This window comes from Spinacia oleracea, chromosome 3 (genome assembly GCF_020520425.1).
Source record: "Spinacia oleracea cultivar Varoflay chromosome 3, BTI_SOV_V1, whole genome shotgun sequence".
Lineage (NCBI taxonomy): Eukaryota > Viridiplantae > Streptophyta > Magnoliopsida > Caryophyllales > Amaranthaceae > Spinacia > Spinacia oleracea.
The window spans coordinates 157,037,191-157,055,010 of NC_079489.1; the positions used below are offsets into that span (position 1 = coordinate 157,037,191).

The 17,820-nt window shown below is 36.9% G+C and overlaps 2 long non-coding RNA genes across 4 annotated transcripts; both read left to right on the forward strand.

Annotated features, from left to right (window-relative positions):
- Positions 1-454: 454 nt before the first annotated feature.
- Positions 455-3,447, forward strand: LOC130470216 (uncharacterized). 2 transcript variants are annotated; one of them, XR_008930138.1, is made up of 5 exons: positions 455-969; positions 1,080-1,125; positions 1,248-1,345; positions 1,778-1,841; positions 2,829-3,447. It is a non-coding gene; the product is annotated as an uncharacterized lncRNA (long non-coding RNA). The 2 variants fall into 2 exon arrangements; XR_008930139.1 differs by having other exon boundaries at positions 1,080-1,345.
- A 4,495-nt stretch (positions 3,448-7,942) lies between these two features.
- LOC110777328 (uncharacterized) lies at positions 7,943-10,739 on the forward strand. Of its 2 annotated transcripts, XR_008930140.1 has the most exons (5): positions 7,943-8,650; positions 8,761-8,806; positions 8,929-9,026; positions 9,459-9,522; positions 10,510-10,739. It is a non-coding gene; the product is annotated as an uncharacterized lncRNA (long non-coding RNA). The 2 variants fall into 2 exon arrangements; XR_008930141.1 differs by having other exon boundaries at positions 8,761-9,026.
- Positions 10,740-17,820: the final 7,081 nt, after the last annotated feature.

The following is a 17,820-nucleotide window of genomic DNA, read 5'->3' on the forward strand; positions in this document are numbered from 1 at the left end:
ACAGCCTGAAGGTTTTGAGGATCCAAAGAATGCTAAAAAGGTATGCAAGCTAAAGAAGTCAATCTACGGATTGAAGCAGGCATCCAGGAGCTGGAATATACGTTTTGATGAAGCAGTCAGTGACTTTGGTTTCATCAAGAACGCAGACGAATCTTGTGTATACAAGAAGGTCAGTGGGAGCAAAATTGCTTTCCTAGTATTATATGTCGACGACATATTACTTATCGGAAATGACATTCCTATGTTGAACTCTGTCAAGATTTGGCTTGGGAAATGTTTTTCGATGAAAGATCTAGGAGAAGCACAGTACATATTGGGCATCAAGATTTACAGAGATAGATCTAAAAAGATGATTGGACTTAGTCAAAGAACTTATATCAATAAGGTGCTTGATAGGTTCAAGATGGCGGACTCCAAGCGAGGCTACCTACCCATGTAATCCCCCGTAATTTTATACATTTCATTTATATATTTTACCGTATATTTAATATATTTAAATAAGAATTTATGAATTTTGGAAATAAATATATAATTAACATATATTTATTTATTACATATTAATATTTTCAACGATTTACGAAATCGAAAATGATTTTAGAATTTTAAGTAGAAAAGAATTTGAATTACGAAAATTGATTGAATTTAGAAAACGATCCTATTCAGTTTTGGATTCGAATCATAAAAGCTAAATCCTAATTCTAGCCCACTTGGGAAAGCCCAATATTAAAACCCAAAACTCAAACCCTCCCTTTACTCTAATTCACGTAAAACAAAAATAAAAAAATAAACAAAGCCAAAACCCCATTTGAACTTCACGTGAAAACGCAAAAGAGAAAAAAAAAAAAAAGAAGCAAAACCTATCTCTCATTCAAACTCACGTAAACTAGCAAACCCTCAAACCTTGGTACTCTCTGCCCAGCCGCCAGCCACCATACACCCGCCGGACCTCCACCGTCCTCGTCACAGCCGGTAAGCTCTTCTCCGTCGTCCTTCCTTTTCTCTTTCGTTCCCCTTTTCTTTTCGTTCTTCTTTCTTCGTTTTCACCCCTCCTCACGTGATTATGCTTGAACCTCGCACAGCCCCAGCCGCCGACCACCTACCGCCGCCGCGACCGCCAGCTGCACGGTAACCTTCTTCTTCTCCTTCGTTCTTCTTCCTTTCTCTTTCGTTCGTTTCTTGCAGCTTCGCTACCCTTCTCACGATCTTTTTCGCTCTTGCTCTCCTCGCTCGTTTTGGTTTTTGCGCAGCAGCAACCGAGTCGCGCCACCCTCTCCTTGCTGTCGCCGAGCAGTGCTGCCGCCTCCGGCCGCGCCTCACCGCCTGCCACCGTCGTCCTCTCTCGTCGGTTAACTCTTAAAACCCAAAGCTAATCTTTTTATATCATATGTATTAATTTAAATATTGTTGGAGTGAATTAAAATTATGATTTTTAAGATTTATTTACTTATTTCAGATTTTAATATTTTATGATTAAATTATTAATTTTCAGATTTCATACATTGATTGAAACGAGAATTTAAATTAGTTAAAGCGGGAATTCTAAGTTTTTAATGATGTTGGATCATGGTAGAATGATTTGGAATGATTAAAACTATTATTTTGCAAAGAATTTTCAACGAATTTCAATCACTAATTCAATAATTATGATGCTAAGAAATCAAATACTCAAGTTTTGATATTGGGGAAAGTTCTAAATATGTTTAGGATGTATTTAGAATGCTTTGTTATTGTTGTGAATGTTTAGAAGTTGATTGTGAATCCTTGTTGGTTGTTTTAGGCGGAGAATTCTCCTTAGGCGACTTTTGAATTATTAAAGTGGTCTTGCAGTTTGTTTACACAAGGTACGTACATACCTGTGTGCTTGGAATGTGTGCTAATTGTTGAAACCATGTTGAATTATTGATGAACTTGGTTATGTTAATGTTGTTGATGAACTTAGTCAGGTTGAAATTGCATGTTTGATACTGTTGGATGAACATATTAAACCTTTATTGCATTTTGAGGAATATAACATGTTAGTATGGAAGATTGATACAAACATGTTCGATTGGGAACACTAGATTATTTAGTATATAATTCATATCAGTTAATTGTTGTTCCCTTTTTAGCTTTTCACTACTTTATGAGGGCGGAGGACCTTATTTAGTAAGTTGAAACCTTATACCCATATTCAGGGGTTGATCAGTATTAAAGAAAAGATTGGAGTTAATTGGAATGAGTCTTGTTTGATGCCTTTGTGATCACTTACTCAATTCCAAGATAAAAACAGTTATAAATAAATGTGAGTTGCATGCCTTATGTGATTGTTGAGTCATAACAGGGTGTCAATTTGTAAATCATGTAAAGTGAAACTGAGTAGCAATAGCTTTAGACTGTGCACGTCTAAAGTGACGGACAAACAGGAGTTGGGGTTCATGGTGGTAGCCCATGGCCTTTCATTCGGACCGGATTGATCACCGCGTCCTATTTTCAGTCAAACGTTCCTCGATATCGCAGGTCACTGAGGTTACGGAGTCGCGCCCGTACCTCGCCTAGCTAGAAAACTCGGTCCATTGCCTATTTCAATTAAAATAATATTATTGTTATCAAAGTCTAGTCCAGTCTAGATTAGTCTAGTCAAGTGTGGTATTCAAATTAATATGTGTCGTTTGCCTTTACTTATATTTCATCAGCATCATGTTATGATTGTTCGTTTAATAGAATCATGTTAGGATTATTATTGATTTAGTATGTAGTACTCAGCTTTGCTGATTACGTGCTTTTGCTTGTGCATGTTGATCATGGCTATGCCTTATTGATCCTGTGATGACCCAATCTTTGGTGAGCAGTCTCTAAGGATCAATAAGCATTGTCCATCTGCAGGTTTGAAGATGTTGCATCATTGGGATCGGGAATAGAGAGCTTGTATTTAGTTTTGATTTGCTAAGTTGACTTGGGTTTGTTTAATTGGACTTTAAACTGGTCGTACTATTTATATTTCCTTATTTTTCGTTTATTGGTTTTTGGGATTAAACCTGTAATCGATTATTTATAAACCTAAAGTTAGTTTTATGTTTTCCGCTGCAAAATTCTGAATCAGCCGTTACGTTTTCACACGGGCGATAATGCCTTGATAATTCTCTACGTTTTATATTAAAAGATTATTTTAGAAAAGAGAGAATTGTCGGGGTGTTACAAAGTGGTATCTAGAAGCTAAGGTTTTACTTAACAATTTTTTAGGCGCCTAACTATCTAGTTATTTAAAATAAACTTCTTAAAAATCGAGCTTCTACGTATTATAGTGTTCAAAAATTGGTACTTTTTTTTCGGGGGCCGATTTCCTTTTATCTTGTTTGAAAGTATATAATATTTCTTATTTAAGTTCAGAATTAACTTATTTATTCGAAACTTTTCGTTTATGTGAATTAAGTACGTTTTTCGTTATTTTCGAAATTAAATTAAATATATTCGGAAAAAAAAAAAAAAAAAAAAAAAAAATCTTATCCCTTAAGTATATTTATTCGTTTAATATTTATTCGTTTAATAAAAAAAAAAATTTCTTATTAATTATTCGTTTGAAAATAAAAATAATAATAAAATTTCTTTATTTTATTTATTCGTTTATTATTAATTCGTTTAATAAACTTTTTCTTACTAATCGTTCTTGTTTTATTCTTTAAATTCTTCAATGTTTGACCTATCATGATTTATTATGAGAGATGGGTAATATAGGAAAGGGCATATAGGATAGAATTATATGTGCATTAGTAGTTAATTGCTAGCATAAGAAGTTAATTGCTATGTGCATATGTTAAATGTTTAAGTGTTGCATGTAAATGTGCATAAAAATTGTTTGATTACACCAAACTTATTGTTTTATTGAATTCTGATTATGCTTTGGTTGGGAAATCGTTAGTAAGATCTTAAGTTGTTTGTTTCATGAATAAAACGCTTCTTTCCAAGTACACCAACATAGGATCCTTTGAGAAGATCGACGAATACTGAGGATCTAGATTCCACTTCACAAATTTCCAAAGAAAGAACAGATAGACAAGATGCCTTAAACATTTGAAGTTGTAATAGTTAGTTTGTTCTTAAATGTTTTGGAGAATAAGTAGCAAAGCTACAACAGTTTAAAGTTAAAGCAATAAGAGTTTGAGTTATTCTTTATTCTTTTCAAGGATGTATTAAACCTTTATAGAATTAGCAATAAAAGTTAAGGCATTCGTTTCCAATGTGAGAATTCTATAATTCGCCAACAATAGTTTATGTTTATGCCATAGAACTTTTAATTTTATTTTGAGGACATGTGTGTTGTGGATATTTAGGATTGTTATTAACATTCTTTTGAGGAATAGAGTTAGATCATTGATTATCCAAAGGATCAAGAGTTTATTTTGGGCACGCAAAGAGAATGTTTTCTTCTTTTATTCTGCCTTATTATTCGTGATGATTGAATTTGTTCCTTGTTTCTCAGTTGAATGTCATGTATGCGAATATCATTCATAAATGATTGTTTATGTATGTGAATTCTGGATGCTGGTGTGATATTACATTGCTAGGATAATGTTAAGTGAAGTTTTCGAACGTAAAATAGAATATATTACGTACAGGTCGCGCTTTAGGATGGCCAACAATAATGACCTAGCTGCTGCTATTCGCCTCTTGGCGGAAAAACTAGCTCAGGAAAGAACTGAGCGCCCCGATTCTGCAGGGGACATGTTTGAAAGGTTTGCGAAAGTTAAGCCACCATACTTCAAGGGGCAAGCAGACCCGACCTTCCTAGAAAACTGGATTAGGGAGTTTGAAAAACTATTTTGGGCGGTAAATTGTCCTGAAAATATGAAAGTAGGCCAAGCTGTCCTTTACCTAAAAGATGAGGCCGATCTATGGTGGAAAGAGAATGGAACTAGGCTAAGTGTTGTTGAAGGATTTAATTGGGACTCATTTGTCGTTGCGTTGAGGGAAAAGTTTTATCCTCCTTTCATAACAAAACGAAAAGCGCAGGAATTCATAAACCTGGGGATGGGGAGTATGACCATCGCTGAATATTATAGCAAATTTATAGCGCTGTCGGAGTTTGCACCTGAGGTTATAGCCACAGAAGAGATAAAGGCTCAGAGGTTTGAGCAAGGGTTGACCGATGAGATCCAGTTAGGATTAGGTGGAGAAACCCTTACACCTTTAGATAATGTGTATGAGAGAACCGCTCATATTTATGGTTTTCAGTCCATAAGGGACAAGAAAAATGTTGTTGGAAAGAAAAGAAAAGTGTTTAATGTCCGGGAAAACCAAGGGAATTTCAAAAAGAATATGAATGAGAATAGGAATGGGAATGGAAATGGAAATTATCGAGGAGGAAACAGTCAGGGGCACAACAATAGGAGTCAATCCGTGAGAATGTATCACTGCAAGAGGTGCAACAATAATCACCCTGGTAAGAATTGCAAAGGAGAATTAGTGACCTGCAACTATTGTCAGAAAAGGGGGCATAGGGAGTATGAGTGCTTCACTAAGCACAGAAAGGAACAAAATAGTAATGGAGATGGGAACCAAGTGAGATTTAACCAGTCTGGAGGTCAAAATTCAAAGCCTGGAGGGGCACAAAACAATCAAGAGAACTATAATAAACCTGCAAATGATAACAACAACCAGAATAAGGCTCCAGGAAAACCGTTCATGATGACTAGAAATGAAGCTGAACATTCTGCAGACGTAGTTCATGGTACTTTTTCTATTAACTCCGTGCTAGTTAAAACATTATTTGATTCGGGAGCAACCTATTCTTTCGTTTTGTCATATGTTATTAAGAGTCTGAAGTTAGTAGATTTTGAAATGATTGATTTACCTGTTAGTATACCTACTGGTGTAACCTTAAGGTGTACCAAGTTATTTAAGAACTTTCCTTTGAAGATAAAAGATTGCGTTTCTGACTTGATAGAGTTTAATGGGAAACCTAGATGTAATTCTGGGAATGGATTGGCCAAGTTTTTACAAGGCTAAGGTAGATTGTGAAATTCCTAAAGTAAGTTTAAGGAACCCTATGGGAAGGTTGACCTCATGTGAATGTTTTGAGAAGTCCAAGAACCTTTAAGTGATTTCTATAATGCAAGTGAGGAAATTGATGAATAGAGAGTGTGAACTATTTTCTGTATTGTGCTAGATGTGAGTAAAGAAGTTGGAGTGAAGATCGAGGATGTTCCCATGGTGAATGAATTCGTTGGTGTGTTTCCGAGTGAAATTGCGAGTACGTCACCAGCTAGAGCCCTTGAGTTCACAATAGAGTTGAATCCCGGACCGACACCTATACCCAGAGCACTTGATAGAATGACACCTCCTGGAATGAGTGAATTGAAGACATAGTTTCAAGAATTGTTCGATGAGGGGTATATTAGGCCTAATGCATCACCACGAAGAGCCCTGGTGTTGTTTATTAAGAAGAAAGATGAGAGTGTGAGATTGGGTATCGATTTTAGGGAGCTAAGCAATGCAACCATCAAGACCAAGCATCCTTTGCCTAGGATAGATGACATATTGGATCAATTGAATTGGACGAGTGTGTTCTCGAAGACTGATTTGCGTTTAAAGTACCACCAATTGTGAATAGCTGATAAGGGCCTAAGACCTCATTAGGATTCGTCATTGTCATTATGGGTTTAGAGTAACGTCTTTTGGGTTAACCAATGCACCTGCATTAATTATGGATTTGATGAATGAGATTTTCTACGAATTCCGAATTTAGTTCGTTATGATGTTATTGATGATATCCCTATTTATGCATAGAATGAGAAGAGCATGACAAACACTTGAGGATTACTTGGAGACGCCTAGGAAGAATCTAGTTTTATTAAATGAAGTATACAAATCTTGAAGTCATATGTGTATAGTGACACCGACGGAAAAGTTAAGGACTAAATTAATTGAGAACTATGTTACGTAAGGGATTAAATTTAAGAGAAGATTTGAGTGGTCCAGGATCGTTAGAATCACTGTTGTCTGGAAAAGATGAAAAGAAATATATGAATTGGTGCAAGAGCTAAGAGTTAAGCCCAAAAGTTATACACCCATGAAAAGTGTAATGAGGTTCGGTAACAACGAAAAGTTGAACAGAAGGAGTTTATATAGATCATGCTAAGATTCAAGCTGTGAGTGAGTGACCTACTCCAAAGAACGTGTCTGATACTTGAAGTTTTCTAATCCTAGATGACCATTATAGGAGGTTGTGAAAGACTTTTCGAAGAGAACAAAACCATTGACCAACTTGTTGAAAGAGGAATCGAAATTCGAGTGGAGTGAGAAATGTGAGAAAGCTTTCTAGATTTTAAAAGAGCGTTTGACCTCCGCACCTGTTGTCGCGTCAATTGAAACTTTATGAAACCAATTACCCTACCCATGACCTAAAGCTAGCTGCTAGTGCATTTGTTTTGAAGATTTAAAGACATTATCTTTATGGGAAAACATTTGAGATTCTTACCGACCATAAAAGTCTGAAACATTGGCAAAAAAGTCTAGTGAATCTTGGGGATGACATTGAAAATGAGTACTACTTTCCACCCTGCGATTGATGGACAACTGAGATTACTAACGGAATATATGTTGAAAGCTTGTGTTATTGACTTTAAGGGTAATTGGAAAAATCACCTAGGTTCGATTGAATTTTCGTGCATCAATAGTTACCATGCAAGCATTACGATGTCACATGTTGAGGCACTGTATGGAAAGAATTGTAGAAGTCTTACTTATTAGAATGAGATTAGTGAGAATATTGTATTGAGGACATAATTCGTTGAGGAAGAAATACCCAAAGTTATTCCCTGAGATGAGTTACGAGGGCGTAACTCGTTTTCTTTAAGAGGGGTAGAATGCGATAGAAATTCGCGCTTTTTACCTATTTTTATAATATTTTTTATGCATTTTATGCTTATTTTTAGCAACTTATACATGTTGATGCAAGTAAATAGATTCTCCGCATAAGAAAATGTGTTTTTGAGTATTACAAGTAACTCTTAGTTGGCAAAATAATGCACAAGAGTGGCACAAAGTACTTCTACAATAAGAATAAGTTGAAAAGTTTGGAAAAATACGTGAATTTTCGTGTCAAGTTTCGGGGCGAAACTTCTTTTAAGAGGGGTAGATTGTAATCCCCCGTAATTTTATACATTTCATTTATATATTTTACCGTATATTTAATATATTTAAATAAGAATTTATGAATTTTGGAAATAAATATATAATTAACATATATTTATTTATTACATATTAATATTTTCAACGATTTACGAAATCGAAAATGATTTTAGAATTTTAAGTAGAAAAGAATTTGAATTACGAAAATTGATTGAATTTAGAAAACGATCCTATTCAGTTTTGGATTCGAATCATAAAAGCTAAATCCTAATTCTAGCCCACTTGGGAAAGCCCAATATTAAAACCCAAAACTCAAACCCTCCCTTTACTCTAATTCACGTAAAACAAAAATAAAAAAATAAACAAAGCCAAAACCCCATTTGAACTTCACGTGAAAACGCAAAAGAGAAAAAAAAAAAAAAGAAGCAAAACCTATCTCTCATTCAAACTCACGTAAACTAGCAAACCCTCAAACCTTGGTACTCTCTGCCCAGCCGCCAGCCACCATACACCCGCCGGACCTCCACCGTCCTCGTCACAGCCGGTAAGCTCTTCTCCGTCGTCCTTCCTTTTCTCTTTCGTTCCCCTTTTCTTTTCGTTCTTCTTTCTTCGTTTTCACCCCTCCTCACGTGATTATGCTTGAACCTCGCACAGCCCCAGCCGCCGACCACCTACCGCCGCCGCGACCGCCAGCTGCACGGTAACCTTCTTCTTCTCCTTCGTTCTTCTTCCTTTCTCTTTCGTTCGTTTCTTGCAGCTTCGCTACCCTTCTCACGATCTTTTTCGCTCTTGCTCTCCTCGCTCGTTTTGGTTTTTGCGCAGCAGCAACCGAGTCGCGCCACCCTCTCCTTGCTGTCGCCGAGCAGTGCTGCCGCCTCCGGCCGCGCCTCACCGCCTGCCACCGTCGTCCTCTCTCGTCGGTTAACTCTTAAAACCCAAAGCTAATCTTTTTATATCATATGTATTAATTTAAATATTGTTGGAGTGAATTAAAATTATGATTTTTAAGATTTATTTACTTATTTCAGATTTTAATATTTTATGATTAAATTATTAATTTTCAGATTTCATACATTGATTGAAACGAGAATTTAAATTAGTTAAAGCGGGAATTCTAAGTTTTTAATGATGTTGGATCATGGTAGAATGATTTGGAATGATTAAAACTATTATTTTGCAAAGAATTTTCAACGAATTTCAATCACTAATTCAATAATTATGATGCTAAGAAATCAAATACTCAAGTTTTGATATTGGGGAAAGTTCTAAATATGTTTAGGATGTATTTAGAATGCTTTGTTATTGTTGTGAATGTTTAGAAGTTGATTGTGAATCCTTGTTGGTTGTTTTAGGCGGAGAATTCTCCTTAGGCGACTTTTGAATTATTAAAGTGGTCTTGCAGTTTGTTTACACAAGGTACGTACATACCTGTGTGCTTGGAATGTGTGCTAATTGTTGAAACCATGTTGAATTATTGATGAACTTGGTTATGTTAATGTTGTTGATGAACTTAGTCAGGTTGAAATTGCATGTTTGATACTGTTGGATGAACATATTAAACCTTTATTGCATTTTGAGGATTATAACATGTTAGTATGGAAGATTGATACAAACATGTTCGATTGGGAACACTAGATTATTTAGTATATAATTCATATCAGTTAATTGTTGTTCCCTTTTTAGCTTTTCACTACTTTATGAGGGCGGAGGACCTTATTTAGTAAGTTGAAACCTTATACCCATATTCAGGGGTTGATCAGTATTAAAGAAAAGATTGGAGTTAATTGGAATGAGTCTTGTTTGATGCCTTTGTGATCACTTACTCAATTCCAAGATAAAAACAGTTATAAATAAATGTGAGTTGCATGCCTTATGTGATTGTTGAGTCATAACAGGGTGTCAATTTGTAAATCATGTAAAGTGAAACTGAGTAGCAATAGCTTTAGACTGTGCACGTCTAAAGTGACGGACAAACAGGAGTTGGGGTTCATGGTGGTAGCCCATGGCCTTTCATTCGGACCGGATTGATCACCGCGTCCTATTTTCAGTCAAACGTTCCTCGATATCGCAGGTCACTGAGGTTACGGAGTCGCGCCCGTACCTCGCCTAGCTAGAAAACTCGGTCCATTGCCTATTTCAATTAAAATAATATTATTGTTATCAAAGTCTAGTCCAGTCTAGCTTAGTCTAGTCAAGTGTGGTATTCAAATTAATATGTGTCGTTTGCCTTTACTTATATTTCATCAGCATCATGTTATGATTGTTCGTTTAATAGAATCATGTTAGGATTATTATTGATTTAGTATGTAGTACTCAGCTTTGCTGATTACGTGCTTTTGCTTGTGCATGTTGATCATGGCTATGCCTTATTGATCCTGTGATGACCCAATCTTTGGTGAGCAGTCTCTAAGGATCAATAAGCATTGTCCATCTGCAGGTTTGAAGATGTTGCATCATTGGGATCGGGAATAGAGAGCTTGTATTTAGTTTTGATTTGCTAAGTTGACTTGGGTTTGTTTAATTGGACTTTAAACTGGTCGTACTATTTATATTTCCTTATTTTTCGTTTATTGGTTTTTGGGATTAAACCTGTAATCGATTATTTATAAACCTAAAGTTAGTTTTATGTTTTCCGCTGCAAAATTCTGAATCAGCCGTTACGTTTTCACACGGGCGATAATGCCTTGATAATTCTCTACGTTTTATATTAAAAGATTATTTTAGAAAAGAGAGAATTGTCGGGGTGTTACAACCCATGTCTCATGGAATGACTCTAAGCAAGACTCAGTGCCCAAAAACACTTGATGAGCGTAGACGAATGAATGGGATTCCATATGCATCATTGATTGGTTCAATAATGTATGCTATGATATGTACACGCCCGGATGTTGCGTACGCACTCAGTGCTACGAGCAGATACCAGTCAGACCCAGGAGAGGCGCATTGGACTGCTGCCAAGAATATTCTGAAGTACCTGAAAAGGCACAAAGATGACTTCCTGGTCTATGGTGGAGATAATGAATTAATTGTTAAAGGCTATACGGACGCAAGTTTCCAAACCGACAAAGATGATTTCAGATCACAGTCTGGGTTTGTCTTCTGCCTCAACGGAGGAGCAGTAAGCTGGAAAAGTGCTAAGCAAAGCACCATTGCGGATTCTACAACTGAAGCGGAGTACATTGCTGCACATGAAGCAGCAAAGGAAGCTATATGGCTAAGGAAGTTCATAGGTGAACTTGGTGTAGTCCCCTCCATTAAAGGACCAATAGCCCTGTATTGTGATAATAACGGAGCTATTGCACAGGCAAAGGAGCCTAGACACCACCAGAGAGTCAAGCATGTACTTCGTAGATTTCACCTTCTACGAGAGTTCGTTGAAAGAAAAGAAGTCGAGATAAGCAAAATTGGAACTGATGACAACATATCAGATCCATTGACTAAACCTCTGCCGCAGGCGAAGCACAACTCGCACACTGCAGCTATGGGAATCAAGCATATTGGAGAATGGCTTTGATGTCTCTGTTTAATGTTTTAAAGTTTTAGAGTTTAAATCTTTGTAAAACATTATTGGTTAATCATTCACAATAAATGAAAAGAATTCATTTTTCCATTTAATTTGTGGTTTATTAAATGATGAGTCCCTTCAATTTGACGATATATTCAAGATAGACTGTCAGGACCAGTCCTGTGACTAAGAAATGTCTATCAAGTGAACTTGAATGTCAAAGGTTGAAAATGGTCCCTAGTCGGAGTTTTCTATAAAATTGGACGCATAGAGAATGTTAGACGACTAGAATGCAAGATGACTAGTAGTTCTGTTTCTTGAACTATGTGGACATGGCAATGTCATAATCATTTGCATAGATACTTACTTTGGGAAGACTAGTATCGGACAAGACCTATGAAACTTTACTGTAAGAGATGAAAATCTGTCATAAGTAAATTTCATTAAAATTATTAGACACTAAATCCTCAATACCTGAGTGGTTTGAGATTACTTGTTTGAGAACTGGTTGCTTTGACGTTGACCAACCGTCGCACCGTAAAAGGAGGCTATAAAGGCAACGCTCAGGTAATCACCTATCAAACGAAGTCTAATCTCAAGATCGCAAGATTGGGATTGTCCTCCCATAAATCGGGATGAGATGCTTAAAAGTTGTACAAGGCCACTCGGAGAGCTAGAAACTGTGAAATGCATGGCCGTGCTCGGATGAATCATAGGCTATGATTATCTGTTTATTTGATCAGTTGAACTCTGAAACCGAGGAACACCTCTGGACATAATAAGGATGACAACTCTTACCTTATGTTCAATAGCAAGCATCGAGCGACAAAGGAATTAGGAAATGCACACTTGTCCCTAAGGACAAGTGGGAGACTGAAGGAAATAATTCCCTTGGTCCAAGTATGCATTCAATGTTAAGTCTAATAAATGCGGTTCAGTATTAATTAACAAGTTAATAATTCAGTGAGATCAAGTGAGCTGAATGCCTAGCTAGAGGCCGCTTCAGTTCAAGTGGAATTAATGATATTAATCCACAGCTTACTCTTGACTGAACCCGTAGGGTCACACAAATAGTACGTAAACGGATCAAGTATTTAATGGCATTAAATACTCCATCTATGGATATTCGGAATCGACGGATCTTGGTTCCAGTGGGAGCTGAGATCGTCAAAGGCAAGCAAATGAATACTCCGGAAATGATGATATTGCCGGAAACGGAAATATGGATCGTATCGGAAATATAAATATTATCCAAGTCGTAGATGTTGCCGGAAACGGAAACATGGTACGTATCGGAAAATATTATCGGAAATAGAAATATTGCCGGAATCGGAAATATTGCCGGAAACGGAAATATTGTCTGAATCGGAAATATTATCGGAATCGGAAAATAATTCCGGAAACGGAAATATTAAATATTTGTTCGAAACGGAAATTAATTCCGGAATCGGAAATATTAAATATTGTTCGTATCGGAAATGATTTCCGGAATCGAGAATTTAATCGGAAGCGCATCGTACGAATTAGCATCGGACGAGGCCTGCCAGGCGAAGGCCCAACACGAAGCCGGGCCATCGCCCAGCAAGCCAAGCGCAACAACCACACGCCAAGCATGCGACCAGGCCCAGCGCAAAAGCCAGGCCCAGCCGAAGCTTGGGCGCGCGCGCGGGGCTGCGACGAGTGGGCTGGCGCTGTGCGTGGGCCGCAAGGCCTGCGTGCGGTGCTAGCGTATTACTCGAAGTGTGTTACTCGAATCCTAAAGCGTATAGAATTCGTTTAATGATTAAATTCCTAATCCTAAAAGATAAATTAATTAAATAAGAGTTCCACTAGGATTCTAATTTAATTAATTCGTATCCTAGTAGGATTCCAATTCTCTTTCCATACCCCTATAAATATGTGGCCTGGGTTCACAATTTAAAACGAGTTTTCAAGTATTCAAAGTGAGTTTTTGAGAGAAAAATTCAGTCACATACCTTGCCTAAAAGTGCCGAAATTATTAGTACCTTAAGGGCGATTCTAGTTGGTCAATCTTAAGGCGGATCCGGACGTGCTGTGGACTATCTACGGAGGGACGACACTTGGAGTCCTAAAGACTTGTTCTTGTTCGGTTCGGGCGCAGCTAGGGAAGGCACGCAACAAAGAGTATGCTTCTAGACTATGCTATATGATTATGTGTAAATAATATGTATTCCTGGCTTAATGGTTGTTTCCGCATGATTTATGAATTGTCATATGTATCATAACCTAACAACTTCTGTCAACTTCAGCATTGTTGCACTCATTAGGAAGATAGGGTAAGTGCAGTGGGGGTGGTTGATTGTAAACCACTTCATAGAGGGTAATCTGGCCAGAAGTATGGAAATGAGTGTTGTACCACCACTCAGCTAAGGGTAACCACATGTGCCAATCTTTTGGATGTTCCCCAGTCATACACCTTAGGTAATTCTCAACACATCTGTTGACCACCTCTGTTTGACCATCTGTTTGAGGATGGTAAGCACTAGACAGCAAAAATTCTGTGCCATGTAAAGAAAACAAACCCTTCCAAAAGGTGCTCAAGAACACAGAATCTCTATCACTGACAATGGTTCTTGGCCAGCAATGGTGCTTGAACACATTGTCCAAGTAACACTGAGCTACTGTTACAGCAGTGTAAGTGTAACACCCCGACAATCCCCATTTTCTAAAATATCCCTTTTTAAATATAACTGTAGGGAATTATCAAAGTATTATCGCCCGTGTGAAAACGTAACGGCTTATTCAGAATTTTGCAGCGGAAAACATAAAACTAACATTTAGGTTCATGAATAATCTTATTACATATTAGGTCCAAAACCAATTAACTGGAATAAGGAAATACGAATAGTACGACAAATTTCAAATTAAGTTAACAAACCAAATCATTTAAATAAGCAAATATAACTACAAGCTCTCTAATCCCGATCCCAATGATGCATCATCTTCAAACCTGTAGATGGGCAACGCTTATTGATCCTTAGAGACTGCTCACCAAAGATGGGTCATCACAGGATCAATAAGGCATAGCCATGATCAACACACACAAACAAAGCACGTAATCAGCAAAGCTGAGTACTACATACTAAAACAATAATATTCCTAACATGATACTATTAAAGGAACCCTAACATGATACTAATGAACATAAGTAAGGGCAGACAAAACATGATAATTTGACGACCATACTTGACTAGACTAGGCTAGACTTATGACAATAATATTATTTTGGTTGAAATAGACAATGGACCGAGTTGTCCATCCAGAAGTCTTCACTAAGGAAGACGAGGTACGGGCGCGACTCCGTAACCTCAGTGACCTGCGATATCGAGGAACGTTTAAATAAAAATAGGACACGGTGATCAATCCGGTCCCAGAAAAGGCCATGGGCTACCACCATGAACCCCAACTCTTGTTTGTCCGTCACTTTAGACGTGCACAATCTAAAGCTATTGCTACTCAGTTTCACTTTACATGATTTACAAATTGATACTCTGTTATGACTCAACAATCACATAAGGCATATAGTCCACATTCGTTCACAACTGTTTTTATCTTGGAATTAAGTACGTGATCATAAAGGCATCAACCAAGACTCATTCCAATTTACCCAACCTTTCCTTTAACCATGATCAACCCTGTATATGGGTATAAAGTTTCAACTTACTAAACAAGGTCCTCGGCCCTCATAAAGTAGTGAAAAGCTAAAAAGGGAACAACAACCAATCGATCCAAACCAATCATATAGAATAATCTAGTGTTCCCAACCAACATGTTTGTACCAATAATCCATACCAACATGTTACAGTTTTCTTAGTGCAAAACAAGTTCAATAAGTTTGTCCAACAGTATTAAACATGCACATTCCATATAACCAAGTTTGTCTATAATATCAACATCACCAAGTTCAACAATAATATCAACATGATTTCAACAATTAGCACACATTCCAAGCACGCAGGTATGTACGTACCTTGTATAAACAAATTGATAGGCCACTTTAACACTTTCAAAAGTCGCCTAAAGAGAATTCTCCGCCTAAAACAACCAACAAGTAATCTCAATCAATTTCTAATCATTGGCAACCATAATAAAGCATTCTAAATGCATCCTAAATATATTTAGAACTTTCCCCAATATCAAAACTTAAACATTTGATTTCCTAGCATCATATTTATTGAATTAGTGATTGAAATTCGTTGAAAACTTTTTTTGCAAACATCGTACTTTAAATTTTCAGCAATATAAATTCGTTTAAAAGCTTCACCAAGGTCAATCTAAGTCCCTAGTATCTCAAAACAACAAATTCAATACTCCATACTCGACCTACCATGATTAATAATCATAAAAACCTTGAATTTCATACTTTAAACAATCAAAATTAATATTTCAAAGTAACTTGATAATCTGAAAATTAATAACTTAATTATATAATTCGTATAATCTTAAATTCATACTTTAAATCACAAAAACCATAACTTTAATTCAAGGAAGCATAATTCGAATTAACAAAGCATGACTAAGCCCTAACTTAATTTTTAATTAATCAAAACTGAAAATAATTGGTTTATAATAACAACACCCAAATCTGAAAATCATATTTAACAATAAAAATTATAAATTTAATTCAAGAACATCATTTAAGTTAACAAACTTTAATTAAAATAATTAGTTACTTAGTGTTTAAGAAATAACCAAGAATTAAGGAGGAGAGAGGAGAGCTGGCCGGCGGATATGCGGTGGTTCGCGGCGAGGCTGAGCAAGGGGTTGCGTGCGGTGGCGGCACGCGGTGGTGGCTCACGACGAGGGGCTGGGCACGACGGCGGCGTGCGGTGGCTGCTGCGCGAGCGGGGCTGAGAACACGCAAGCATTAAGGGAAGCACGAAAAAAAACGAGGGGGAGGGAAGACCGAAAACATAGGAAGAAAGAAAGAGGATTGCAAGAGGAGAGAGAGGGCTGAGATTACCGTGCGTGGTGGTCGGCGGCTGGGACGACGGCGTGGAGGGCACACGGCTGAGAGAGGGAGAGGGACGGTTGGGAGTACGTGAGGTTGAAGGAAGGGAGTCTGGTCTTTTTTTTTTCTTTTTTTACGTGAATTAGGAAAAGGGAAGGAAAGGGGTTTGTTTTGGGTTTTAATACATGGGCTTCACCCAATTGGGCTAGAAATATGATTGAAGTTGTTTGGATCCACAAATGGTTAGGATTGTTTTTCCGAATTCAACGAGTTTTCCTAATTTAAATTCTTTTCAATATAAAATTCTAAAATTATTTTTGATTGCCCAAACCGTTAAAATATTTAGAATATATTTAAATAGAATTAAATATGCATTAAATATATAAATATAATAACGTTCAAAAATCGTTTAATATTTAGAACGTACTTAAAATAAAATAAATATACGTTAATTATATATTTATTACTAAAATTCATAAATTCTATTTAATTATAGATAATATACGTTAAAATATATTAATAAAATTTATAAATTTACGGGGGATTACAGTAAGGGTGAGCCATTGCCATGAAATGTGCATACTTGTTGAGTCTATCTACCACCACAAATATCACTTCCTTTCCCCCAGACTTAGGTAAACCAGAAATAAAGTCCATATAGACATCCACCCAAACTTCTTCAGGTATAGGGAGTGGTTGCAACAATCCTGGAGAAGCAGTTGTATCATACTTGGATGCCTGACAAACCACACACTGTCTCACAAAGTGCCTAACATATTTAGTCAATCCTTTCCAGACAAAAATAGATTTGACCCTAGACAAGGTCAACTCCCTTCCATCATGTCCACTCTCTGGTGCAGCATGTTGCCAACTAATGATTTTGTTCTTAAGTACCATATCAGGACCAACCACAATCTTGTTCTTTTGTTTGAGGAGACCATTCTGAAGAGAAAAACCATTCACCAGTTGCCCTTCAGTGGGTGATTGAAACACCTTTGCCAATGTAGGATCAAGCTGATAGCTAGCCACAATGAGATCTGTCAAGTTAGAGTCTAAAACTGATAATGCCATGCATAACACCTCTGCACCTTGTACTCTAGAGAGAGCATCAGCAGCTAAATTCTCTTTGCCACTCTTGTATTGTATCTCATAATCAAACCCCATCAACTTAGAAAGCCAGAATTGCTGAAATGGGGTAGAAATTTTCTGTTGCAGCAACCATTTTAAACTCTTCTGA